The 27,091-nt window shown below is 42.7% G+C and overlaps 1 protein-coding gene across 11 annotated transcripts in view; it reads left to right on the forward strand.

Annotated features, from left to right (window-relative positions):
- NEDD4L (NEDD4 like E3 ubiquitin protein ligase) overlaps positions 1-27,091 on the forward strand; it is a 382,390-nt gene that overhangs the window by 230,286 nt on the left and 125,013 nt on the right. The window lies entirely within an intron of this gene.

The following is a 27,091-nucleotide window of genomic DNA, read 5'->3' on the forward strand; positions in this document are numbered from 1 at the left end:
TTCCGGTGTTCTGTTCCGTGACTCCGTTCCGCATCTCCAGAATTGCGGACCCATTCAAGTGAACGAGTCAGCATCTGTGATGCGGGGTGCATGCGGCCGGCGGCCGTGGATTGCCGACCCGCCGTTTGTGGGCGCAATACGGCCACGGCCGCCCAACGGCCGTGTGCATAAGCCCTAAATGTGATAAAAAAAAAAAAAAAAGGCTCCATTTAGCAGCCGCTTGGTGAATTATACAATTTTTTTTTTTGCCGTGTTGATGACTTTGTATATGTGATGAGGTCGCTGATATTCTAGGGAATATATGAATTTATAGACATGCACATGATTTAAATTAATAGGGCAGATAGGAAATCTTTTAAAAAATTCTTTAGATGTTCTCCATTCTGATGTTGCTAAGTTCTATCTATTCCTAAGAAAGCTGGGTGACAGCCAATACAGATCCTTAATGGCGGGTTGTCACCCATCCTAATATGTTTAGTAACAGCCTTCCAGGTCTTGTATGTTGGGTGGCCTTATTGTCTGGAACCCAGCTTTCCCAAAAACAACATTACTTGGAGGGAAGTTTTTACTTTAATGGATGCTTAAAGGGGTTGTCTCACTTCAGCTAATGGCATTTATCATGTAGACAAAGTTAACACCAGGCACTTACTAATGTATTGGGATTATCCATATTGCTTCCTTTGCTGGTTGGATTCATTTTTCTATCACATTATACACTGGTTAGGACCACCCTGCAATCCAGAAGCGATGGTCGTGCTTGCATGAAAATGTTTTGGCCTATGCACACACCCCTGGTCCCGGCCACCAGAGAAGCCGACTCCATTTCCTATAATGTGCAAGCACGACCACCACTGCTGGATTGCAGGGTGGTCTGTAACCATGGAAACGAGCAGTGTATAATCAGATGAAAAGATGAATCCAGCCAGCAAAGGAAGCAATATGGATAATAACAATACATTAGTAAGTGCCTGGTATTAACTTTCTCTACATGATAAATGCAATTTGCTGCACTGAGACAACCCCTTTAATCTTTCGGTGGTCCTGCTTACTGTGCTTAACCCCAGCACCCTTTCGCCCTCCGTATTTGGGGCTGTATTGAAAGGAAGATGAATCTTTCCATGTATCATGTGTTTATTCTCCATGTGTCTGGAAGTCCCAGGAGCTCCTTTCAAAGGCCTCTTATATAGACAAGAGATGGAGAGGAGATAAAGAGAAGAATGTGGCAGTGACTTGGCTTTGCCTTTATAGGTGCAGTGTGGTTCCCGAGGATCGGAGGTAGGAGATCTGCTGTCTGCACGCCGTGAAATGCGTCAGCGCCTTGCAGTGGAGCTCTGACTTCTGCCTTTTAATGGAAAATAGAGGTTAAACAGATGTAGCGCTTCCTTAGTTCTGTCAGTTTCCGGGAAAGCTGGGTGTCCATCAATATACCAACATGACAGGTGTCATGTCCAGTAAAATCTGAGAAGCAAAGACTCCTAGAAAATGATTGCTTTCTTGGTCCCTAATAGAACAGCACATGGTAAAGGCTTTGAGCTCCCTGTTACAGTCTGGTTTCTACAGGTCAGCAACATACAATGGCGCGTTCTCCTCCTCATACAGTATCTTCCCTATAAGTGTCACTTGTCAGGCCCCGCAAGTCCTGTGACTACTAAGCTCCATCCAGGGTTGGAGAAATGTAAAATGCATCATGGGAAATAATGAATAGAAGGGGTTTCTAGTTCTACGTTTCTGTTCTGCAATTCTTAAGACCATCATCTCTGGTTTCTTATAAGGGAGGTGATTCATCTGTAATTACTGTATATGATGATTGGAGTCTTCCTTACAAATTTTAGAGCAAATTGTAAAAATGTTGTGCTCCTTGTTGCAGTATGGTTTCTACACTGTAGCAACCTGGAGCCAGGGGCGTAACTACCATAGCGGCAGACCATGCGACTGCTATGGGGCCCAGGGCAAGAGGGGGCCCAGTCTTAGTTGGGATTATCTCCTCTTCTACTGGTGAAAACTTGGTCAGGACTCAACTTTTAGCAAATGAGGCAGTGGAAAAATGGCCCAAGGGTCATTGAAAGGGGTTTAGTCGGAAACCCTTCTGTCCTGTGTGGGGGGCCCGGTTTGATCCTTGCTATGGGGCCCTTACTTCTCTATGTACGCCACTGTGAGGAGAGTAGTAGTATAAAATGCATCATGGGAAATAAATGATAGATTTGGTCTTTTCCATTCTGGAATTTTCACCCCTCATCACTGGTTTCCTATGGGGACATCATCGATGTTTCATGTGATGCTTGAAGTCTTACTTTGGGACTCATTTATCTGTATATAAACCATATTGTTGCAGGGGGTGATCATATATTTGGGGCCCTGTGTAGGCAAAACAATGCCCCCTGTTGGTATTTGACAGGAAGAATCCCAAAAATCCACATTCATTCTGCCACGGAATACAAAACCTTAAAGGGGTATTCCCATCTCAGCCAATGGGGGCATATCGCTACGGTAGGATATGCCCCCGTTGTCTGATAGGTTTGGGTCCCACCTCTGGGACCCGCACCTACAACGAGAACGGAGTGGGGAGAGCTGTGGCTGGAGGACCTCGGATTTCTCGGGGTCCGTCCACCCCCAAGCGCTGCTCCTATAAAAGTGAATGGGAGCGCACCGCAAACGCGCGGCCCATGCTCCCATTCATTTTCTATGGGGCTGACGGAAATAGCCGAGCCAGCGCTCTGCTATTTTCAGCGGCCCCATCGAAATGAATAGCGGGCGGATGCACATGCGCAGTGCGCCCTCTGTTCATTTCCCTGCTTCGTTCTCATTGTAGGTTGTAGGTGTGGGTCCCAGAGGTGGGACCCGCACCTATCAGACAATGGGGGCATATCCTAGCAATATGACCGCCATTGTCTGAGATGGCAAAACCCCTTTAAAATTGGGACGACACCTGATGGTCTGGAAGTAGATATATATTGTTAGGGGCAAGTCTTCTATTGATGGGAAGAGGCATGAATACTATGCCTGACTTTTTAGAGAAGAGCAAATCTCAACTCCATAATAGAGTTTTAGTTTTCTTCATTATTATCCAATAATCGGTCTGATCATCTGAAAAAAAAAAATCTGACAGTGTTATATGGGTAATATTACTTAGATACTCTATGGCGGTATTATTTAGGTATTGTATGCCTCTAGTATATGAAGACTGAATGGCTGTTCTTTGGCATCATATGGCAGTGTTGGGATAAATATAAAAGTACTGGGAGTCGGACACCTCCACGTTACACCTACAGAGCTTTTATGACATCCAATTCTAAATCTATAGGCAACAATATGAAGTTATCTCCCTCTGCTCTTCTGGGAAGGCTTTATACAAGATTTTGAAGGGCGTCTGTGAGAATTTTTGGCTATTCATCCAGAAGGGCATTTGTGAGGTTAGACACTGATGTTGGAGGAGAGGACCTGGCTCACAGTCTCCATTCTAGTTCATCCCAGAGGTGTTGGATGGAGTTGAGGTCAGGACTCTGTGCAGTCAAGTTCTTCCACACCAGACTTGCCCAACCATGTCTTTATAGACGTTGCTTTGTGCGCTGGGCACAGTCATGGTAGTACAGAAAAGAACATTCCCCAAACTGTCCCCACAAAGTTGGAAGCATACAGTAGTCCATGTTGTCTTGGTCTGCTGAAGCATTAAGGTTTCCCTTCACTGGAACTAAAAGGTCTAGACCAACCCCTGGAAAACACCAAACCTTACATCTGGCACAATGCACTCAGGCAGGTAACGTTCTCCTGGCTTTGACCAAACCCAGGCTAACCATCAGACCTCAGATAGAGAATTGTGATCCATTACTCCACAGAACACATTCCCACTGCTCCAAAATCCAGTGGTGCCATGCCTTTCACCACTCGATCCGATGCTTGGCATTGTGATTAGTGATGTAAGGCTGGCATCTATCTCCTTGGCTTTGGAAACCCATGCCATGAAGCTCCTGGCACAGCACAGTTTTTGTGCTGATGTTAATGGCAGAGGAGGTCTGGACTCTGCAGTTATGGAGTCAGCAGAGCATTGGTGACTTTTGTACACTATGCTCCTCGGCGCTTGGTGACCATGTTCTGTAACTTTACGTGGTCTCCACTTCGTAGCTGAGTTGCTGTGGTTTCTTCCAATTTACAATGATACCACTCAAAGCTGATGATGGAAATTTCATGAACTGACTTGTGGCAGCGGTGACATCCTATTACCGGACCGTGTTGGACTTCGGTGAGCTCTTCACAACAACTCGTTCTGCATGGCTAGGGGCTGGATTTTATACACCTGTTGCAATGGCACTGAATGAAACACCTGACTTCAAGGATTAAGGAGGTGTGTCCCAATACTTTTCTTCATATAATGTATATTGTACAATCTTCTACAAACGACAGTTTATGAATTAGCAGAGATCGGAAGTGTCCACAGTCCAGTGACCACAGCATATTCTTTCAGTATAATTTCATGCCGGGATGGAGACATGAGGCCCCTTGCTCCTCATTCTTCTGTTGGGTAGGATTGACAGCTTCCTTTGATATGACTGCCTCCTTGAAAGGACGATGGGCTTTATTATAGCACATAACTCATGTCCTGCTGTGAAGACCACCTCCGGACACAGATCTGTGTGTATTCCTGGTGCCTCCAGCAGCTGTTAACCCTGTAACTCTTTCAATTCTTACCCCCCAGGACAGTATCTCCCATTAAAGCCCATTAGTGCGTGGTTCAGGAGAGAGGGCCCCATAGCAATGTACAATATAGGGCCCCTTTTACTGGTGCTGGATCTTTCCAACCCACCCAGAGTCCATTATATGCAGCCCTCCTTTATTGCTCATTTGGCATCAGTTGGGTTGGGGCCCACCTTATGGAGTTTAGTGGGGTACAGTACATAGAGTAGAGGTTCCCCTAACAGAAAGCAAAATGGGACCCCCCTACTGGTCCATTTTCACCCACCAGGTGGCCTAGCACTTTCTCACTACCCACCACACATCCTTGTCCAATGCAGGTGGTGACCGGACCCACGGACCTGTATTATCACTCTGGTGGAGAAGGGGCATAGATCAATGTAATATTGAGCCCCCTACCAGTAATGGCTAACCTCGGCACTCCACCTGTGGAGAAACTACGACTCCTAGCATGCTTCATTCATTTCTATGGAGTTCCGAGAACAGCCAAGCAAGTGTGCATGCTGGGAGTCGTAGTGTTACTACAGCTGGAGATTAGCCATCACAGCCCTACACCATATGATCCCACTGGTGGTGCCTCTACGGTTCCTGTGCTCTTGTATATATTAAAGAAATTATCCCATGACTAATGTAAAAAATGAAAATAATACATCATATAGGACAGGCATGCTCAACCTGCGGCCCTCCAGCTGTTGCAAAACTACAACTCCCATCATTCCCGGAGAGCCTACAGCTATCAGCCTACAGAAGGGCATGGTGGGAGTTGTAGTTTTATAACAGCTGGAGGGCCGCAGGTTGAGCATCCCTGATATAGGACATGACAATCTCTAAGAAACTTAGAACCAGCCCTGTCTCTCACATGGATCCAGAGATCTCCCCATTCATTGCTCGGCTAGATTTATATCAAGCTGAGAGCTCAAGGGGAGTGTCTTTTCTGCTGCAGCTCAGAGGGCGTGTCCATGCTCTTCCTATCACAGCTCAGGAGGCGTGTCTCAGCTCTTCCTATCACAGCTCAGGAGGCGTGTCTCAGCTCTTCCTATCACAGCTCAGGAGGCAGTAGAAGGATGAAACGGAGCATGTGCGGCCATCTCAGTGAGCAGGACAAAGAAATAAAAAATTAAAAAACAGCAGGTGGCGCTATACAGATACATTTTATTCAATACCTCAGTAGCTATGCTAATTTTTTAATTGGGGCTCTTTCACACTTGCGTTCTTTTCTTCCGGCATAGAGTTCCGTCGTCGGGGCTCTATGCCGGAAGAATCCTGATCAGTTTTATCCTGATGCATCCTGAACGGATTTCTCTCCATTCAGAATGCATCAGGATGTCTTCAGTTCCGGACCGGAAAGTTTTTTGGCCGGAGAAAATACCGCAGCATGCTGCGCTTTTTGCTCCGGCCAAAAATCCTGAACACTTGCCGCAAGGCCGGATCCGGAATTAATGCCCATTGAAAGGCATTAATCCGGATCCGGCCTTAAGCTAAACGTCGTTTCGGCGCATTGCCGGATCCGACGTTTAGCTTTTTCTGAATGGTTACCATGGCTTCCAGGACGCTAAAGTCCTGTTTGCCATGGTAAAGTGTAGCGGGGAGCGGGGGAGCAGCATACTTACCGTCCGTGCGGCTCCCCGGGCGCTCCAGAGTCACGTCAGGGCGCCCCACGCGCATGGATGACGTGATCGCATGGATCATGTGATCCATGCGCATGGGGCGCTCTGACGTCATTCTGGAGCGCCCCGGGAGCCGCACGGACTGTAAGTATACTGCTCCCCCGCTCCCCGCTACTACTATGGCAACCAGGACTTTAATAGCGTCCTGGGTGCCATAGTAACACTGAACGCATTTTGAAGACTGATCCGTCTTAAAATGCTTTCAGTTCACTTGCGTTTTTCCGGATCCGGCGTGTAATTCCGGCAAATGGAGTGCACGACGGATCCGGACAACGCAAGTGTGAAAGAGGCCTTACATGCAATTACAAAATAATTCAGATCCCGGTGCTGCTTTTAAAACGGCAAAATATTTTTCATTGGAACAACCCCTTTATGTATATGTAAGAACAGATGTTTCAGAGCTGAGTTAGTTTATGTAACTTTATTTTGTGAGTGAGGTTTGTTAGAACCCCACTGATAGAATATTGATGCCCGAGAGAACCCCTTTAACATTTATTCAGGAGCCTGCAGTCCTGTGTAAACCTGCAGATAACACATTTCGATGTTGTATTGCATGACAAATCCAGCTCTGCTACACTCCTCCACATGTTCTCTCATTGCTCTTCTCCTGAGCTGTATATATACACCGTGTCCCTCTGCTTGCATTGTCTGGCGGGAACCCTAAATTAACCTATTCTATTATTCGGCTTTCTGACTCTTCAGACCGACGGCACGTTCCCAGCTGAACATCTTGATCAAGCAGCGCAGACTCAACCGCACAAAACGAGCTGTGCTTGGCACGCTGTGATTACCGATATAGTTAACGTGATAACAAACCAAAAAAAGGCATCGTAAACCCCAGCAGAAAAATAATAATGAAGATTCAGGCTGATAAGTGCGGAGAATGTGTAGGCAGCAAAATTGCTCTTCTACCACGCTTGTTCTCTGCGTGACACATCTGATGCATTTGCTGTGTTTTTGTTAGTCGGAACTATGTTACATCATAAAGTAACCACGACTTTTCTGACTTTTTATAAAATAAGTGATCTTCCTAATGTTGAAAGTCCAAAAAAGTTCAAAAACCGAGGCAGGTACCAAGGTCGCTGCACGTAAAGGTACTCGTAGTGATCTGAGTCTACCCTGGGTACCAACACTACCACTACAAAAAAAAACATGATTTAAATCAGGGATGCCCAACCTGTGTCCCTCCAGCTGTTGCAAAACTACAACGCCTAACATGCATGGACAGCCTACAGATATCAGGGCATGTTGGAAGTTGTAGTTTTGCAACAGCTGGAGGGACACAGGTTGGGCATCCCTGATTTAAATCATGTTTTTTTTTGTTAGAGGTTCCCTGTACTACAGATACCCTTAGGATAGGTCATCAATATCAGATCGGCGGGAGTCTGACACCCTACGGATCAGATGTTTTCAGGCTGCCGCGATAATAAAGAATATGGATTGACATATCCTTTTCCTTTTCTGTGAAGATTACGTCTCAGTAGTCATCTCATCATCATCAGAACCAGGCTTACAATGTAACACATCTGTATAGATAACACAGGATCCTCCATTCAAATTAGGCGACATCAGAGTTTATTTATTTATTTATTGTATGCACTTATATAGCGCTACTATATTCCGCAATGGGGCTCACAATCTAAGCTCCCTATCAGTACGTCTTTGGAGTGTGGGAGAAAACCAGAGGAAACCCACCCAAACACGGGGAGCACATACAAACTCCATGCAGATGTTGTCCACGGTCGGATTAGAACCTAGGACCCCAGCGCTGACGGCACCAGTGCTAACCACTGAGCCACCGTGCTGCACTATATCTACTCCCATCTCCCTGGACTATGAGGTCACAGAGCATGCCCACAGCAAGCCACAAAATGGTTGTTTTCGTGGGGTTTAACTTGTGTGAATATAATTCCACACTATGCAGGACATAAAATCTTATGGTGCTGTTTTGTTTTCATACTTGGATAACCGGGGGAGTACCTCTTGGGTTCCTTTAAAAAACTATGAGATGGGGATATTAGATTGTGTGCCCACAGGACATGGTGGTGCAATATAAATGGTAATAAATAAATAGCGGCGTTATCGTTGTATCCATGGTCCATAAAAGTACATTGCCCTCTGCTGATATTTGCCCCCCACTTCCCTGATGCATAGTGCAATGAAAACATTATTATTCAGAGTAGGCTACCTCTGCAGCACCACGGCCTGGGCTGTGCACCCGCTGACGTTCCTGGGCATGCTCGGCCAGCAGCTGCTTCTGTAAAACATTCATAGGGGCGTCTGTAGTCCTAGAGCCTCCAAGTATTTATGACCTTTCCAGATACCTTCTGTTTTAGTCAGAAGTCCTACAAGTGGGCAGGAAAATAATAATGTCAGGGGGTATTTTTTATTTTTTTTGTAATGTCATCAACTCAAGGATCTGGTAGAGATCTGCTCACTTTTTTTTTTAAAGGGTCGCTAACTTAAAAAAAAAAAAACTTTTTATAGGTCATAGAAAAATCTAAAGTTTAGATCGGTGGGGGTCTGAGCATGATCCCTAGAACGAGGAGAGAGAAGAACACGCATATCGCGCTCTCTCTACTCGCTGCACGAGACGGGCCCCATAGGAGCCTGTGAGAGGGCACTATGCATCCCCTCATTCTAGGGATCGAATGGACTCCCTGATTTTTCAGCAAAAGACAGATCATCGGATGATCATGCCGTGCGCACATCATTGTGGAGGATCACGGTGGAGGTTTTCGGCCATCATGAACAAGTGCTAATTTTTCAAGCTATGGTTGGCTTTTACCTCATGTATATCGGCAACTTTATACAGGTCAAATTGCTATAGGGTCTGCATGGCTGAAATCCCACAAGACACAGTATTGGCAGTCGAAATTGGCTGTATACTGGTGCAGCGACCCAGTGGATCACTGCTAAAGAGTTAATTCAGTGCTAAAAGGGTTAATATTCTGTGGCATTGATGTGATTTCAAGAGCTGAACATGGAAAAACAGTTTAGTTATCGGGCCCTACTCAGCAGGAGGAATGCTTCTCCTGCCCCCTCTGAGCTAAGAGCGCTATGTAGTATGAGATAAATAGCCAAAGAGTAAGGAGCTGCATATACCTGTGCAGTGTGAGGCCTACTACTTCAAGGAGTCTCCATCCTTGCCTGCTGAGGACATGTGCAACATCCTTTATTATTACCAGCGTCTGGGGTATCCCTTACCCTTTAAGAGGTTTTTACGATGTATGTCCCTCTGATAGAGCAAGTTGTCGTGACGCCAGTTGCATTTCAGCAACGAGGACATGGAGTCCCCTTTAAGATGGAATAAGTGTTGATACCCAGGTGTAGGATTGCCAGAGTGGTGTAGAGGGACCTACAATCTCCCTGAAGGTGTTGTATGCACGTGTCACGGTGCTCCTACCTGGATTTTCTTGGATCTTAGACGTTGTCGGACGAAGCAGTGCAAAAAGGGTTAATGGTTCAAGGATTTGTAGAATAAATTAAGTCCAGACTTGTATTGACGTTGAACACAGCTCTACTTGGCATAAACTTTCATCAAGGATTAATCTTCCAACTTTATCTTGGTTATCAGCAGGTTTTGGCATGAAGTTCTGGCAGGCAAACACTCAGCTCTGCTACATCTGAACTCTCTCAGCTCTATGTTGGCTGGATTAAATAGGAACCTTTTCCTCTTCTGCTGTAACTGTAACTTAGCTGTCTGTAGTCTGTCTCTATCTTTATCTTGTTCTGTATCTTGTCTAGGGAACCTTTCCTCCTGGCTTCTCGAGGCTTTCAACTTGGGCCTCTGGGCCCAGCAGAGCAGACAGTGCTCTGCTGGCCGACACACAGCCTTCCCCTGGGAAGGGGTAGACTAGACTGACTTGAAACTAACTCAACTCCTCCCTCTCTAGAAAAAGGGATAGAATGGAAGAAGGGCTCCATCCTAGGTAACTCGGCTCTGCCAGAATTGCTGCCATCTGCTGGTGAACCAGGCACATTACATGCTAAACATTACCAAATCATAAATACATTTACACATTGTGCAGGACCTAGGGATAAATACACAAGATGATACAGGGTACACCATTAAGGATAGTGGAGGGGTACAAAGAGTGGTAATGCCCCATTGCATGGAGTTACACATGTACCAAACCTCTGAGAAGGTAATTGCTTGTTTACGGCAACAGACCTTACTGCTTGTTGAGAGCAGATATATTGGGAGATATATTGCTGTGGTGCCCACCACACGTCTATAATGGCCTGGCCACTCGTTTGAGGATCTGCACCCTGGGCACTACAGTAAATATTATAAGATATATTTTGCACCTCTCTGGCCGATTTGGATTTAATAGAGAGAGACTCAGGGTCAGCCATCTTAATGTATTCTGGAGAAAAACTGAACTACCTCAGTCAAGTGCCTTTTTGCACCCAAATACGGCATGCTTACTGTCTCGCTCTGCCATCAACCATCTTCTGGGCCAGGCTCCTGCCTTGCAGCCTGTCACCACACACCTAACCCCAGGGGCATCCAAGCAACCATCAGGCAAAAGCTCCAAATGCCAGGGAGTACCCTGAGGGGAGACATGGTTGTGCCCCTGCAGTCACTGTACACATGGTCCAGGGTGGTCTAGCGGGAGAGGAATTAGCCACTTATTGCCACCACTCCCATCCTCTCCAGTTTCAGTCATTCACCTTCCCTGTGGGCTGGCACAGTGCACTGGCACACCGGATACCATCACAACTGCCTGCTAACACTATAGACACCTTCACATATGAGATGCCCTCATGATGACATACTGACAGGAGGTCTCAGGTGCCCCATCACAATGCACATAATAGTGGCATTTGGTACACACCAGATGCAAGCACAATTTCCTGCTGAGACAAAACTCATTAAAGGGGCTTTATGAGACTTAACCTCAGGATAGGTTATAAATATTGGGGAAGTCCGGCTCCTGAATCGCCACTGGTCAGCTGTTTCGGGCAACCACTGTCGCCAGGAACTATACGGTGGATGGAGCTGGAAGCAGAAGGTTCAGTCCACAGTGTAATTGCCATTACTGGTGTACTGCAACTCAGCTACTATTTACATAAATGGGAGCTGAGATGCCAAACCCTAGCATGGCCACTACAGGTGCAATCAATCAGTATGGGGTTTCAAGAATCAGACCCACTCCAATCTGATATTGATGACCTATCGTGGGGATAGGACAGGTCATCCATATCCAAGTCATGGAAAACCCCTTCAACCCAAAAGCTCACTGGCATGTGGCCCACCATCACTTACACTTGGGATCCCAAGCAACTTGACTAGAGTATCTCATGACGGTGGCATGGTGCCACTAGGCATCCAGTTGTGGCATGTTCTGCTGGAAATCGTAGACATAGCTCATCATCCTCTGGCTTGCCAGACATTGGATATAGATTGACAAGGATATGATGAGCTGGACGCCTCATAAAGTATCCCATGAAGCACACAGACAGGAGTCTCACGGATTTCTGCTGGTGTCATTGATAACCAAGGAAGCCAGCAGCTGCTGAAACCAGAGAGTCCAATCAATAGGACAATGTTTCATACATTCCTGCCTTTCATTCACATGCTTTTAGTCAGCACCTCTCACACCTCTTTCCTCTGCCTTTCTGTAACTTTCCTGACGCTGTGACTCACGTATGATGTATAGGCCATGCACTGCACGTGCACAGACTTAAAAAAAAGCCTTCAGCTTCTATAATCTCCAGTCCTCTTCTGTCCTATGCGGTTGGTTGTGTAGAAACAGTTAAATCCTGGGTTGTAGCACAATAATTGTTTAGGTCGAGATGTAGAATTAACGTCTGAAAATAATACATGGCAGATATTATTCATACACCATATGGAGCCAGCTGTGGTGTGAAAATTCCCAGTGGTCCATGTGTGATTTCATCTTAAGTTTGCTCAGCATGAACCATGAAGAAGTGAAGAAGCAACTGAGCCAGCCAACATTTAGGGATATTTTTGGTGGCCTATAGGGTTTCAGCAAAACCGAATTGGTTTTTGTCTAGTGTGCTCCATCAAAGGGGTCTTCAGTATTGATTGTTGATCTATCCTCAAGATAGATCTTCAATATGAGATCGACAGTGGTCTCACTCTTGACACCCCCTACGATCAGCTGTTTGAGGAAGCCACAATGCTCACCGTGGCTTCCAAGCACTGCGCTGTCCATTTGATTGTGGCTGTGCTTGGTAACCTCCGCCATGTGACCAATAATTGTGATATCTCATGGCCTAGGAATAGGCCTGAGTGCTTATGTAGCGCTGCAGCCTCTTCCTACAGCTAATCGGCAGGAGTGCCGGGAGTCGGACTCCCACCGATCTCATATTGATGACCTATCCTGAGGATAGGTGGAGGAAGTACAATAGGAATGCTTCAAGGTTATATGTAGTGCGGTAGACCATTAAGGAAAAGCTGAGATCTTCAGAGCTAATCAGATCCTGTCCACAGGATTGGGGATAACTATTAGATCAGTGGAGGTCTGACTACTTAGACCCTCAACGATTACAAGAACATGTCGAGCATGTGCCATGCAACTCCATTTATTCTCTATGGAACTAACACCCGGCAATTTCCAACATGTCACATAGAGAATGAATGGAGTGGCATGACACATAGTTGACCAGGCGCTCCATTCATTTCAGGGTACTGGGCCTATGTTCTCATGATTGATGGGGGTCCCAGCAGTCAGACACCGCTGATCTAATAGTTATCCCCAATGCAGTGGATAAGAGAGAACTTCTTACAACTATAATACCCCTTTAAGGATGTTAAGGGGAAAGTCTTGTGTATTTGAATTGAGTTTTATTCATTAGATGTAAGTCTATAGATGAGAGACTGTGTTTTTGTATTTTTTTTTTTTAGATGTTGAAGCCATTTAATTTGTTTTTTTAAATTTTGTGAGTGAGTAAACAGAAAAATGTCTCCAGGAAAAAACGAATAGAACTGCCCCCACCCCCCCTAAAAAAAAATGGCTCTTTCTGTCTCGGTCTATACAGAAAAGCTGATGTTAGCTACAGGAAACCGGCAAATGCCACCTTATTGAGGCTGCTCTAGCTGTTTACAATCAAATCTTGATTTTAATAATGAGATTTTCTTATTCCTTTTAGGAAGGTCAATAGCCGCATGACAATGGTCATGGTTACCACAGGTTATTCTCATGCCATATTTAACATTCCGGTTCTTGAGTCTTCCTGGAAAATCTGATTTTGGAAATTGAATCTTAAAGGGGTTGTACACAGGGAAAAAATTCTTTGGAAACCACTTGGTGTAAAAAAAAATAAAAAAAAAATAAAGGGATCCTCACTCATCCCTGGCCGCTGACTATTAGTGGCTTGACCTTGGTCTACAGGAAATGTGGCTGCTTCCATTTGTAAGGTGCTAGATCTGTGCAGATAATGAAACCTGATAGACCCAACTGACTCACAGTTGGGTCTGTGAGGATTTCATCATTTTGTGCCCAGGAATAGCGCTGCATGAGGGTTCATACAGGGCCGTCTTTATCAAGGGGCAAAAGAGGCAGCTGCCCCGGGCCCAGTTGCTCCTAGGGGGCCCAAGGCAGCTGCCTCTTGAGCCCTGCTAGGCAGTGCCCCGGGTGTCAGGCTGTCAGCTACACAGGGGGTGCTGCCATGCCATGCCTGCCGGCACTCCAGGCAGCGTACTGTGAGAGCTGTGATTCTCCAGGACCTTAGATGACATCATCACCATGTGACCAGTAACCTAGCAATATTACTGGTCACATGGCTATGAGGTCATCAAGGTCCTTTCTACCAGGAGTGTTGCTGTAGAAGTTTGCCTTAACTGTGGGGCTTTTTTTGTGAAGATTACATCAGAAAAAGGTGACAGGGGCTGTTATGCTAATATACTGTAAACTACTGTATAGTGGGGTGCTATATAGTGTGGGAGCCTGTATACTGTGGGGGGCTGCATACTGTATACTGTGGGTGCTGTATATTGTGGAGTGCTATACTGCTGTACTGTATACTGTGGGGGGCTGTATACTGTGGGTGCTGTGTATTGTGGAGTGCTATACTGCTGTACTGTATAGTGTGGGGGGCTGTATAGTGTGGGGTGCTGTATCGTGTATAGTTTGGGGTGCTGTATAGTGTGGGGTGCTATACTGCTCTACTGTATACTGTGAAGTGTTGTATACTGTGGGGTGCTGTATACTGTGGGCTGCTATATTGCTTTACTGTATAGTGTGGGGTGCTATACTGCATACTGTGTGGTGCTGTATACTATAGGGTGCTATACTGCATACTGTGGGTTGCTGTATAGTATAGGGTGCTATACTGCATACTGTGGGGTGCTGGGGTGCACTGTAACACTAGGGTGAGCCGAGCCCTGGTCTCCTTCCTGCAGTGCGGTGCCCACTTCCAGCCTGAGCCCAGCTGTATACTATAGGGTGCTATGCTGCATACTGTGGGGTGCTGGGGTGCACTGTAACACTAGGGTGAGCCGAGCCCCGGTCTCCTTCCTGCAGAGCGGTGCCCACTTCCAGCCTGAGCCCAGCTGCCCAGAGCACTGATCCTGAGCCGCTGGAGTCTTCAGAACTGGAAGTATTTACAGTCATTCACTGTACTGTACCAGATGTGTGGATTTTTTGTGTGTGTGTTGTAGTGGAGGGCGTGATTGCCTGCTAAGGTGTGGGAAGGCGGGATACAGGGGGCCCAAGTAAATTTGCCCAGGGTCCAATCAATATTAAAGACGGCCCTGGGTTCATATAGCCAAAACTGAACCTCTCAGCAAAACGAAATGGAAAGACGAAGATTTCCAGTCAACCGAATTTACAGACTAAAGTGCTAAAGTCATTCAACCTCTTTAGGGGCAGCCATATTGATTATCACCCAGCTTTTCCAGAAACTCTGGTCATCTTATCCTGATTTTGTCTCAGTTAGGGGTCAAGTCCATTCAGCGGTCAAGTCTTGCTTCATTCTCCACATTCAGACTCCTTGGTAATAATAAGAATCAACAGAAGAGTATCAGGACGCCTCATCGATGTCTTCCATCTGCTTGGGGGTCTGTTGTTTGTTTTGCCGTCACTGTAACGATGGCACAGCAGATCTTCATTGAACTGTCAGGACGATAATGTCAGATACCAAGCAGAACAGATGCAGGGCGAAGAGAAGTACGGATTCATAAATGCAGCCAGTGTCCTCTACTATATGGAAACCTGGAATTGTAAATCAGCTCCCAAATGGCTCATCACTCAGCTTTCCCACAATCATGAATGGCAGATCTCCTTAATAATGAAGTGTGATGTCCAGAGACTTTAACATGTAACTTAGAGATTCTCAACTATATTGCAAGAGCTTTAACAGGGTCCTACCATGTGCCATCTACTGTGCAATACTCATAGGACCACTCAGCCAATAGAGACCAAGTCTAACTTCTGCCTTTACGTCTTCTGTAGCTAAGCCTTTAAAAATACACCTTCATAATCCAGCTGTATTGCTATATAAATAGGTTAAATGGCTTTAATAACTGGATTTAAAGGGGTTTTCCAGAACTCAAAAGCTGAAATGAAAAACTTATTGGTTGTCACCTAGTTTTTCTGCATGGACGAATCAAATATATTTAGGTTGAGGGTGAAATAAGGGAATGAGGAACTCACTTTTCACTTTTTTAAAAAATTTGTAATAGGTATTTATATCCTTTGGCATTTTCTGGCTCTTAGATCCATTTTAAGCAGCTGAGATTTTATATTTATATTGGTACTAAAAAACTGCCCCTATGTTCAAGTATATAACTACTATAATACTGCTCCTATGTACTGAAATATAACTACTATAATTCTGCTCCTATGTACAAGAATATAACTACTATAATACTGCTCCTATGTACAAGAATAAAATTACTATAATACTGCCTCCTATGTACAAGAATATAACTACTATAATACTGCCTCATATGTACAAGAATATAACTACTATAATACTGCTCCTATGTACAAGAATATAACTACTATAATACTGCTCCTATGTACAAGAATATTACTACTATAATACTGCTCCTATGTACAAGAATATAACTACTATAATACTGCCTTCTATGTACAAGAATATAACTAATATAATACTGCTCCTATATACAAGAATATAACTACTATAATACTGCTTCCTATGTACAAGAATATAACTACTATAATACTGCTCCTATGTACAAGAATATAACTACTATAATACTGCCTCCTATGTACAAGAATATAACTACTATAATACTGCCTCCTATGTACAAGAATATAACTACTATAATACTGCTTCCTATGTACAATAATATAACTACTATAATGCTGCTCCTATGTACAAGAATATAACTACTATAATACTGCCTCCTATGTACAAGAATATAACTACTATAATACTGCTCCTATGTACAAGAATATGACTACTATAATACTGCTCCTATGTACAAGAATATAACTACTATAATACTGCTCCTATGTACAAGAATATAACTACTATAATACTGCTCCTATGTACAATAATATAACTACTATAATGCTGCTCCTTTGTACAAGAATATGACTACTATAATACGCTTCCTATGTACAATAATATAACTACTATAATACTGCTCCTATGTACAGGAATATAACTACTATAATACTGCTTCCTATGTACAAGAATATAACTACTATAATACTGCTTCCTATGTACAATAATATAACTACTATAATGCTGCTCCTATGTACAAGAATATAACTACTATAATACTGCCTCCTATGTACAAGAATATAACTACTATAATACTGCTCCTATGTACAAGAATATGACTACTATAATACTGCTCCTATGTACAATAATATAACTACTATATTACTGCTCCTTTGTACAAGAATATGACTACTATAATACGCTTCCTATGTACAATAATATAACTACTATAATACTGCCTTCTATGTACAAGAATATAACTACTATAATGCTGCTCCTATGTACAAGAATATGACTACTATAATGCTGCTCCTATGTACAAGAATATGACTACTATAATACTGCTCCTATGTACAAGACTATAACTACTATAATACTGCTCCTATGTACAAGAATATAACTACTATAATACTGCTCCTATGTACAAGAATATATAACTACTATAATACTGCTCCTATGTACAAGAATATAACTACTATAATACTGCTCCTATGTACAAGAATATAACTACTATAATACTGCCTTCTATGTACAAGAATATAACTACTATAATGCTGCTCCTATGTACAAGAATATGACTACTATAATACTGCTCCTATGTACAAGACTATACCCACTATAATATGCCTGTCCTTGTAATGTAGCTACTAAAATTCTGTTTGTGTACTTTGCTTCCAGTTTCTTCATACAACCTGTTAGGTTAAAGTACCACTCATCATGTTCTCCTTGCTTCTATGTTGCAGTAAATTCACATATCTTCATAACCCTATAATTGTTTAACTATATAGATTCTGAGACAAGTATTTCTTCAATCTGATGACAAGCAGCAGAGATCTAGGTGTAACTCATTTCAGACCTGCCTTCATGTGAGATGTGTGCTGGTCGGCTATCAATACCAGCACCAAATAATTACCATGGCTATCCTCCACAGGACCCTCAGTTCTATTAATGCTCATCTCTCTTTAGTTGCGGGCTACACTTTGCACAGAGTTCATGAAAGGGTCAGATAAACATTTAGTTGCTTTAAAAATTGGCCCTGCTCATTTATCTAATTGTAGGACGTGGTCGTGTTACATGGAATTTTAAAACCTGTTGGGGTTTACTAGTGATTTATCTCACTGTACACTATGGCCAGGGCCCAAGAAGTATGAAATACTATTAAAGGAACAGTCAGCATTTAACTTGAACTTCTATAAGAATACAAATAATACTGCCGCTATGTTTAAGAATTTAGCTCCTATAATGCTGTTGCTATGTACAAGAACAAGCATGCTCAACCTGCGGCCCTCTAGCTGTTGCAAAACTACAACTCCCAGCATGCCTGAACTGCCTACAGCTATCAGCCTACAGCAGGGCTTTGTGGGAGTTGTAGTTTTACAACAGCTGGAGGCCCGCAAGTTGAGCATGCCTGTACAAGAATATAACTACTATAATACTGCCTTATATGTACAAAAATATAACGACTATAACACTGCTCCTATGTACAAGAATATAACTACTATAATACTGCTCCTATGTACAAGAATATAACTACTATAATACTGCTCCTATGTACAAGAATATAACTACTATAATACTGCCTCCTATGTACAAGAATATAACTACTATAATACTGCTCCTATGTACAAGAATATAACTACTCTAATACTGCTCCTATGTACAAGAATATATAACTACTATAATACTGCTCCTATGTACAAGAATATATAACTACTATAATACTGCCTCCTATGTACAATAATATAACTTCTAGAATACCGTCTCCTATGTACAAGAATATAACTACTATAATACTGCTCTATGTACAAGTATATAACTACTATAATACTGCTCCTATGTACAAGAATATAACTACTATAATACTGCCTCCTATGTACAAGAATATAACTACTATAATACTGCTCCTATGTACAAGAATATAACTACCATAATACTGCTCCTATGTACAAGAATATAACTACTATAATACTGCCTCCTATGTACAAGAATATAACTACTATAACACTGCCTCCTATGTACAAGAATATAACTACTATAATACTGCCTCCTATGTACAAGAATATAACTACTATAATACTGCCCCCTATGTACAAGAATATAACTACTATAATACTGCCCCCTATGTACAAGAATATAACTACTATAATACTGCCCCCTATGTACAAGAATATAACTACTATAATACTGCCTCCTATGTACAAGAATAAAACTACTATAATACTGCCTCCTATGTACAAGAATATAACTACTATAATACTGACTCCTATGTACAAGAATATAACTACTATAACACTGCCTCCTATGTACAAGAATATAACTACTATAATACTGCCTCCTATGTACAAGAATATAACTACTATAATACTGCCCCTATGTACAAGAATATAACTACTATAATACTGCCTCCTATGTACAAGAATATAACTACTATAATACTGACTCCTATGTACAAGAATATAACTACTATAATACTGCTCCTATGTACAAGAATATAACTACTATAATACTGCCTCCTATGTACAAGAATATAACTACTATAACACTGCCTCCTATGTACAAGAATATAACTACTATAATACTGCCTCCTATGTACAAGAATATAACTACTATAATACTGTCCCCTATGTACAAGAATATAACTACTATAATACTGCCCCCTATGTACAAGAATATAACTACTATAATACTGCCTCCTATGTACAAGAATATAAGTACTATAATACTGACTCCTATGTACAAGAATATAACTACTATAATACTGCCTCCTATGTACAAGAATATAACTACTATAATACTGCCTCCTATGTACAAGAATATAAGTACTATAATACTGCCTCCTATGTACAAGAATATAAGTACTATAATACTGCCTCCTCTGTACAAGAATATAAGTACTATAATACTGACTCCTATGTACAAGAATATAACTACTATAATGCTGCCTCCTATGTACAAGAATATAACTACTATAATACTGCCCTCTATGTACAAGAATATAACTACTATAATACTGCCTCCTATGTACAAGAATATAACTACTATAATACTGCTCCTATGTACAAGAATATAACTACTATAATACTGTCTCCTATGTACAAGAATATATCTACTATAATACTGCTCCTATGTACAAGAATATAACTACTCTAATACTGCTCCTATGTACAAGAATATATAACTACTATAATACTGCCTCCTATGTACAATAATATAACTTCTAGAATACCGTCTCCTATGTACAAGAATATAACTACTATAATACTGCCTCCTATGTACAAGTATATAACTACTATAATACTGCTCCTATGTACAAGAATATAACTTCTATAATACTGCCTCCTATATACAAGAATATAACTACCATAATACTGCTCCTATGTACAAGAATATAGCTACTATAATACTGCCTCCTATGTACAAGAATATAACTACTATAATACTGCTCCTATGTACAAGAATATAACTACTATAATACTGCCTCCTATGTACAAGAATATAACTACTATAACACTGCCTCCTATGTACAAGAATATAACTACTATAATACCGCCTCCTATGTACAAGAATATAACTTCTAGAATACCGTCTCCTATGTACAAGAATATAACTACTATAATACTGCCTTCTATGTACAAGAATATAACTACTATAATACTGCTCCTATGTACAAGAATATAACTACTATAACACTGCCTCCTATGTACAAGAATATAACTACTATAATACTGCTCCTATGTACAAGAATATAACTACTATAATACTGCCTCCTATGTACAAGAATATAACTACTATAATACTGCTCCTATGTACAAGAATATAACTACCATAATACTGCTCCTATGTACAAGAATATAACTACTATAATACTGCCTCCTATGTACAAGAATATAACTACTATAATACTGCCTCCTTTGAGCGTGTTAGAGAACATTTGACTTCAGTGGACACAGGGAAGGGATCCCCCAGACTCATTGAACACTTTATGGAAGTGCACGCTGGAGATGCAAGTTCATTAAGATTTGCAGGGATTGAGTCCGTCCCTCTTCCTTTGAATGGAGGAGATAGACATCGCCAATTGTTGCAGTGTGAAGCGCGATGGATATTGCGGACGCAGGCAACAGGAAACCCAGGCCTAAATGATAGATTGGATTACAGTGTTTTGTTGTAACTTATATAAATGCTCTGTGACAGATATGTTGAATGTAGCAGTTTGTTTTTAAATGTAACCAATGTGTATCAGCACCAGGAGGGCGTCACTGATTGCGCAGCTGATGCTTTGACGTGAAGTGCTTTAAGAGGTGGAGTGCAGGTGCACACACCTGTAGCAGCCTGACGAAGCGCAAATTGCACGAAACGGCCGTCGCTGCATCCAGTGTGCAGGGAAGTGACTCCTAGCTCCGGTGCCGCATGTGTCTTGCTGTATGTGGCAATAAAGGAATATTCATATTTTCACGATGGTGAGTGCCGCCCGCTTTCTTTCTACAAAGAAGATTATAGTAGTTATATTCTTTATACATAGGAGGCAGTATTATACAGGGAGTGCAGAATTATTAGGCAAGTTGTATTTTTGAGGATTAATTTTATTATTGAACAACAACCATGTTCTCAATGAACCCAAAAAACTCAATAATATCAAAGCTGAATATTTTTGGAAGTAGTTTTTAGTTTGTTTTTAGTTTTAGCTATTTTAGGGGGATATCTGTGTGTGCAGGTGACTATTACTGTGCATAATTATTAGGCAACTTAACAAAAAACAAATATATACCCATTTCAATTATTTATTTTTACCAGTGAAACCAATATAACATCTCAACATTCACAAATATACATTTCTGACATTCAAAAACAAAACAAATACAAATCAGTGACCAATATAGCCACCTTTCTTTGCAAGGACACTCAAAAGCCTGCCATCCATGGATTCTGTCAGTGTTTTGATCTGTTCACCATCAACATTGCGTGCAGCAGCAACCACAGCCTCCCAGACACTGTTCAGAGAGGTGTACTGTTTTCCCTCCTTGTAAATCTCACATTTGATGATGGACCACAGGTTCTCAATGGGGTTCAGATCAGGTGAACAAGGACGCCATGTCATTAGATTTTCTTCTTTTTTTCTTGCCAGCCACGCTGTGGAGTACTTGGACGCGTGTGATGGAGCATTGTCCTGCATGAAAATCATGTTTTTCTTGAAGGATGCAGACTTCTTCCTGTACCACTGCTTGAAGAAGGTGTCTTCCAGAAACTGGCAGTAGGACTGGGAGTTGAGCTTGACTCCATCCTCAACCCGAAAAGGCCCCACAAGCTCATCTTTGATGATACCAGCCCAAACCAGTACTCCACCTCCACCTTGCTGGCATCTGAGTCGGACTGGAGCTCTCTGCCCTTTACCAATCCAGCCACGGGCCCATCCATCTGGCCCATCAAGACTCACTCTCATTTCATCAGTCCATATAACCTTAGAAAAATCAGTCTTGAGATATTTCTTGGCCCAGTCTTGACGTTTCGGCTTGTGTGTCTTGTTCAGTGGTGGTCGTCTTTCAGCCTTTCTTACCTTGGCCATGTCTCTGAGTATTGCACACCTTGTGCTTTTGGGCACTCCAGTCATGTTGCAGCTCTGAAATATGGCCAAACTGGTGGCAAGTGGCATCTTGGCAGCTGCACGCTTGACTTTTCTCAGTTCATGGGCAGTTATTTTGCGCCTTGGTTTTTCCACACGCTTCTTGCGACCCTGTTGACTATTTTGAATGAAACGCTTGATTGTTCGATGATCACGCTTCAGAAGCTTTGCAATTTTAAGAGTGCTGCATCCCTCTGCAAGATATCTCACTATTTTTGACTTTTCTGAGCCTGTCAAGTCCTTCTTTTGACCCATTTTGCCAAAGGAAAGGAAGTTGCCTAATAATTATGCACACCTAATATAGGGTGTTGATGTCATTAGACCACACCCCTTCTCATTACAGAGATGCACATCACCTAATATGCTTAATTGGTAGTAGGCTTTCGAGCCTATACAGCTTGGAGTAAGACAACATGCATAAAGAGGATGATGTGGTCAAAATACTCATTTGCCTAATAATTCTGTACACAGTGTAGTAGTTATATTCTTCTACATAGAGCAGTATCATAGTAGTTATATTTATATTCTTTTACATAGCAGCAGTATTATAGTAGTTATATTCTTAACCATATTTCTTTTTATTGAAAGAAAAATCAGGGCTGTGACCCACACAAGACATTACATTGATGACAATATGGTACCAAATAGTTATCCAGCATACATGTCAAGTGTAAGCAATACAAAACAGTTATTATCATTGACCCTAGAGTGATAACCAAGAAAAGGAAGGGGGAAGGGGGGATCAGGAAGGGAATGAGGGGAGGGAAACAAGGAGGTGATAAATTTCTGCTCTATTATGTAAAGTTTCTATAGACTTTCCATGGAGACCACAATTTTAAGAAGCGAGGGCGTGAGTTATTTTCCCAGTGCGCTAGCTCCTCAAAACGGTAGATCTGGTCTACTTTATCAGTCCACATAGGTAGAGTTGGTGGGGAGTCATTCTTCCACAGGAAGGGAATAAGTAATTTAGCTGCTGTGAGCAGCATCGTTGGAAGGTCATGTTTGGTGGGTGTGAGGGAATTGTTCGGACACCATAGCAAGATAAGCTTAGCATCCAGTGATATCTTAGTATTACATATTTGATTAACTAAAGCCTCAATTAAGGTCCAGAACGGTTGAATCTTTTGGCAGAGCCACCAAATATGTGACAAGGAGCCAGTGTCCAGGCCACATCTCCAACATTTTTCAGAAATTTCTGGGTTCAATTTATGCAAGAATTCAGGTGTTTTGTACCATCTACACAGGAGTTTAAAGGAATTCTCCTGAATCCTCACACAACGATTGAAGCCGTGTGAATGAGCTAGTATGAACGCTTTCTCTGGCTCTGTAAGGGATATAGAGAGCTCCCGTTCCCATGAGGCCACAAAACGAAGCTCCGGGGGCAGGGAGGAAAGCATTTCTTTATACATCTGAGATAATGGCCTAAGGGGGGGTTTTGTTGCCAAGACCTTCTTTTCAAGCCAGGAGGGCGAGCTACTATCAGAAAATGGTCCGATACACAGTTTGGTATCTCTTTGGAAATTTGCTAGGTGAAAAAAGGGTGCTGTTTTGACCTCAGGGAGGTCCATTACTGAATCCCATTTTAAACAGCCATCCGGGAGAAGGACATCCCGCAGAGGAATATCAGCGAGCTTAGACCAAATCCCGGAGGGGTTTAACACAGTTGGATGGATGTGGCTTTGCAGTAGTCTAAGCGGCATACGAGTGTTAGGGAAGTTAAAGATACGGGACTGAACCATTTTGGACCATTCCACCAACATGCCCTTCCAAACCGGGGACGTATAACAATGATTAGCAGAGATAGGCCTAATACCCCATAAAGTAAGCAATTCTTGGTTAGACAATAGAGCATTTTCAAGACGGGAGCAAAGAGAGCTAGATTGGCGAGACATAATAGTTACACATCTGCCTAGTTGTACAGCAGTATAATAAAGCTTCACATCTGGCATCCCAAAACCTCCGAACCTTCTATCCCTTGTGAGGACAGAGTAAGCAATACGCGGTGACTTGCCATTCCAAAGAAAGCGTGTGAATACCCTACGTATTTCAGTAAAATATGAATTTGGAAGCCAAATAGGGAGGGATTGTAGCAAATACAGAAATTTGGGAAGGATAAAGGTCTTGATGTAATTTTTCCGTCCCACCCAGGAGACAAATGGGAGTTTCAGGTTTTGGAGATGTGTCCGGACCGTTTGAAGGAGCGGCAGGTAGTTAAGGGAAGCCAGATCTTGGACATTAGCCGAAACATGAGTACCTAAATACACAATGTCTCTGGAGGCCCAAGTGAATGGAGTAGCACGCTTAAGATCATTAATCACTGCTTGTGGACAAGAGATATTGAGAGCCATGGATTTCCCATAGTTAATTTTAAAATTCGATATAAACCCAAAATCTTCAAATATGAACAGCAATCTGGGCAAGGCTTCCCTGGGGTTTGAGGTCATGATTAAAAGGTCATCCGCGAATGCTGCAGCAACGTGTGTACAGGAACCTATTTGTAAGCCCTTTATCTCTGGGTCCGATCTTATTCTACATAAAAGGGTCTCCATCACTAAGATGAATAGTGCAGGAGACAAAGGGCATCCCTGCCTTGTCCCGTTAGTGATGCGAAATGGTGGTGACAGTGTTCCATTAACTTTGACCATGGCAGAGGGGGTCGAGTATAACGTATAAATGGCAGTAATGAATTGGTCAGGTAGGCCAAACCTCGACAGGGCCCGCGACATATAATGCCAACTGACCCTGTCGAAGGCCTTCTCCGCGTCCGTACTTACTAGCACCAAGGGCTTAGATGATCTTTTAGCCCAATTTACAAGATGAAGAAGCCTTATTGTATTTTCTGACCCCTGTCTGCCATGGACAAAACCCACCTGTTCCTCATGGACGATGTCAGGCAGCACATCCTGAAGCCTAGTGGCCAAGATCTTCGCCCACCACTTCACATCACAGTTTAGCAGAGAGATCGGCCTATAGTTGCTGCAGCATGTCGGATCCTTATTCTCCTTATGTAGAACAGTAATATGTGCCAATAAGGAATGAGGGGCAAGGGAGCCACCAGTGAGAAGATAATTGCACAGGTTCCTGAAGCGGGGAATTAGAATATCTTTGAAGGATTTATAATAAGTGATGGGGAACCCATCTGGTCCTGGGCTTTTGCCCGAGGGGATGGACATGAGTACTTTGTGAATCTCTAGATCAGTGACAGGTCTAGTCAATTGAGATGCCTTGGCCGGGGCTATAGAAGGGAGATCTAAATTCTGTAGGAATTTATCAGTAGCTTCTGAGAGATCACTAACAGATGCACCATCTGGGGGGGGTAGATTGTATAGGGTCTCATAAAAAGTACAGAATGCCTTAGCTATATCTGGGGTAGATTTATGTATTTTGCCTTTGGGGTCCTTAATAGAGGAAACAAAGGAGTCAGAGAACTGCTTCTTGGCAATGGCCGACATCAGTCTGTTTCCTCTATCCCCATGTGCATAGGCTTTAAATCGTGAGCGTAGGATCAGCTTTGCAGAGGTAATATTTAATAGGTTTTTTAAGTGCACTCTAGCTTCAGTTAGTTCGGTCAGGGTGCGCTTAGCCTGTGATTCCTTTTGAGAGGATTCAAGGCGAGCAATCTTCGCTAGCAAAGCGTCTAATGCCTGCGTTCTTTGCTTTTTTACATAGGCCCCAAGTGCAATTAGTTCCCCCCTTATAACTACCTTATGGGATTCTCATAGTATGGAAGGAGAAGGCGGGGAATCTGGTGTATCATTTAGCGCAAAAAATTCGGAAAGCGAGGCCTTGATTTTGCACGCGTGGGTGGGGTCCAAAATCAAGGTGTCGTTCAAACGCCATAGGCGTTCTTTTCTCTATGGTCGGATAACGTAATACTACCAATCCGGGCTCCAGAGACATTGCGAATATGTGAGTCAGACAAGAACAAATAATCTAATCTGTGGAATGACATCTTGGCATGTGAATAAAATGTATAGTCTCGACCATTGGGGTTTATAGTACGCCATACATCGAGGACCTTTAGTTTTCTCAGAGAAGTTTTAAGCCTTTTCAAAAGCTTATAGGACACAGATGGTCTACCTACTGACGTGTCTACTGCCGGTTCCAGAGCAACATTGAAGTCGCCTCCCAAAACTAACAGTCCATCAGAAAAAGATGACAATAAAGCAAGGGTCTGAACGAGCCATGGTACTTGGCCTCTATTAGGCGCATATAGATTAGCGAATGTAACTGGAGAGTCACCAACTACCCCCTTTACAAAAATATACCTGCCCTCAAGATCCGCTGAAGTAGCGGTATGCTTAAAGGGAAGATTTTTGTGTATAGCTACACTGACACCTCTACTGGCGGAATCATGAGTACTATGAAACCACTGAGCAAACTTCCTGGGAGGAAGATTAGGAATTTTATTTGTCCTGAAATGTGTCTCTTGCAGGAAGGCTACCGAGACTTT

This window comes from Bufo bufo, chromosome 2, assembly GCF_905171765.1.
Source record: "Bufo bufo chromosome 2, aBufBuf1.1, whole genome shotgun sequence".
In the NCBI taxonomy this organism is placed as follows: Eukaryota; Metazoa; Chordata; class Amphibia; order Anura; family Bufonidae; genus Bufo; species Bufo bufo.